The following is a 2537-nucleotide window of genomic DNA, read 5'->3' as shown; positions in this document are numbered from 1 at the left end:
TACGTCAATAATGCCCGGTTCAACCTCTGTTTTTAACAAAAAATTATCTTTCACTGTGACATTTTATACTGAATTCTTGCAGTCAAAACATTTGTGTATAGTAGTAGTAAAAATATTTATTTCTTAGAAAAGACTATCGACCTATCGGTCTTTCTGCCCTGGGTTAATTACAATGTGTTTGTATCGATTGCCGGTTTAGGCCAGACACCCTGTATAGAAGGTTTCACCCGATTTCATGTAGCTATTAAGTAAATTCGTTTACATAAACAATCTGCCTAACATTAACAAACAGTTTGTGTATAAGTTCAAGATCCTCCATGTATCCAAACGCTCTAATAACATAACACAAGAAAATTAGTTTTGTGTGTTAAGTATTTGCAAGTTCTTCGTTTTCGCCGAATGTCGAAGACCCAGAGTAATTCATGTTCAAAGACTTTTCTAAAAGTCATAAATTAATTGATTAATTTGGATGACAAACACATTGTTCTACTAATTTTTATTTTTTTTATTCGGTGATATATGGAATTGTTACCATTTTTGCTGACGTTGTTCAGTCTGATTGGGAAACTTTACATTTGTTTAAAAATATAAGAGTTTCTTAATTCCAGAATCCAAAAATAGGAATATTGACAAAATAAGTAAGGTTTTCATTCTTCAGAGTTGCACGAGAAACATTTTCAAATTTATGAGAACATATTAGGTACATCAAAAGACTATTGCGATAAGATGTGAGAACAAATTTAAAACTTGATTTTCTTAAAAAAAATCAGGAAATGTTCTGAACCCTAATAGTATACAAAAAATTAAAGCTCCATTGTAAACATTTCTAAGTTCTTAATTTTCTTTTCGACTTCAGAAGCTTGCAGCTCCAGCCGACATGAAAACGACATGTATAATATAAATATTTTAATAACAATGTACAGGGCGGTCCACCGGCAAACTGGCACTCAATTTTTTTGCAGCTACAAAAGATGTGAATACAATATGAATTAATCAATCAATCGTATGCTTAACCAATAACTGTAATTATAAACTGATTTTTGTAAGAAGTTAACATTTACAAAGTAGCTTCATGTACCTACAGTTTCCAAATAAATCACCCACACAAATTTTATTTGTGAAAAGTAAGTATAACAAAACTGATTGTTGACTTTATACAGGACCACTAAATTTTCAAATGATAAAAAATTTGGCCTTTGTTTGGCCAATTGATAACAGTAACTTTTGTGTGTAAAAAGGATATGTTTTCCCCACAGGCATTGAACTCGTTATTTAAAATAAACCATGTGCTTGACGACCATTCCGGGTTTGATTGGCGCAAAGCCAAAAGCTGCATTGAAATGCACAGAAGTTAAAATACAATTTCGCATGATTGCGCGCATCATAGTTTATTGAGTCGTTGGTATCTAAAACGACAGACGATTGTATTGTTTTCCTGATTAAATTCCTTATTCAAGCCATGCATACGTACGTACTGCCTCTTATCGCATGGGCTCCCAACAATCTTCGTTTGACCCCGTTACAAAAGAAATGTTAGCCGCATATCAGCCGGAAACTCTTCACGTAGAATGACGCGGAAAAATTAAACGACACACACATTTCAGACACTGACCGATGCTCTTTTTCAGAAAGTACTTCAGTACTTCTTGTAGGGAGCGTTTCGAACCGCCATCACGTACTGAAACGTCGACTTGCTGATGGTGATACGAAGTCGACTACTCGCAAATGTTACCTTCTGGTCATGTACAACGTGCACCACATTCTCTCGAACGAGAATGAATACAAACTGTATACAAGGCGAGTTCTTTAACCTACGGTACGATTTCACAGGCCGAAGTACAATGAAGAACCGAGTGAAAGGATTTTCGCGGAAATTTCTCCTATCATCTTTTTCTGGCTATGAAATCATAGCTTCGTTATGAGACTTAAAGCAGAGAAAAAATTACCAACGAATATCGCGTTCCAAAAAAGTTCTGGAGTATTTACGAGTTGAATTTTCTGACGAAGCCATAGATGCAGAAACCTTGCACGGTTGATGTTGAGATTGGAACATTAACGAAGACACAGTTTATTTGAACAGGGTTGAATGGTTTTTATGTCAACTGGTCGAGACATTTCTGTGGTGTGCTCTGGGGATAAAACAACAGTAGGGTTGAAACGTCGAACTTTAATTGAATATTCCTGAAATGTATGCTTTGTTAATAAATAAATTTCACATAACTCTGTTTTTGCTAAGGATTCTTTACACCTTTTTAATACTACAATAAGAAAAAACTGAAACGATTCGCTTTCATACACCTCTACTTGTGTAAGTTTTCCCCCCCGAAATTATCTGCTAACGATCTAGAAGGAAAGCAACATAGAGATCGTTTTTTTCTTAAACCCCTGATAAGAAGGTAACTAAGGAATGGTTAGATTCAAAAATGGATGCAGAGTTTTCTGATATTATGTGCCGATTTGAATGTTTGAATTATGAAACTGAATGATTTTTGTTAATACATTTCAGAAAACTCTGTTTTTGCTATGGATTCTAGACA

The 2537-nt window shown here is 34.6% G+C and overlaps 1 long non-coding RNA gene across 1 annotated transcript; it reads right to left on the bottom strand.

The window, feature by feature from the left end:
- Positions 1-891: 891 nt before the first annotated feature.
- On the bottom strand, positions 892-2537 carry LOC125502406. The gene is made up of 2 exons (XR_007282192.1): positions 1472-2537; positions 892-1406 (listed from the first exon to the last, which is right to left on the bottom strand). It is a non-coding gene; the product is annotated as an uncharacterized LOC125502406 (long non-coding RNA).

Source organism: Dendroctonus ponderosae, unplaced genomic scaffold (assembly GCF_020466585.1).
Source record: "Dendroctonus ponderosae isolate FM_Combo_2020 unplaced genomic scaffold, Dpon_F_20191213v2 Dpon_F_20191213_8, whole genome shotgun sequence".
NCBI classification, from domain to species: Eukaryota; Metazoa; Arthropoda; class Insecta; order Coleoptera; family Curculionidae; genus Dendroctonus; species Dendroctonus ponderosae.
This window is presented reverse-complemented; position numbering and strand designations above follow the sequence as displayed.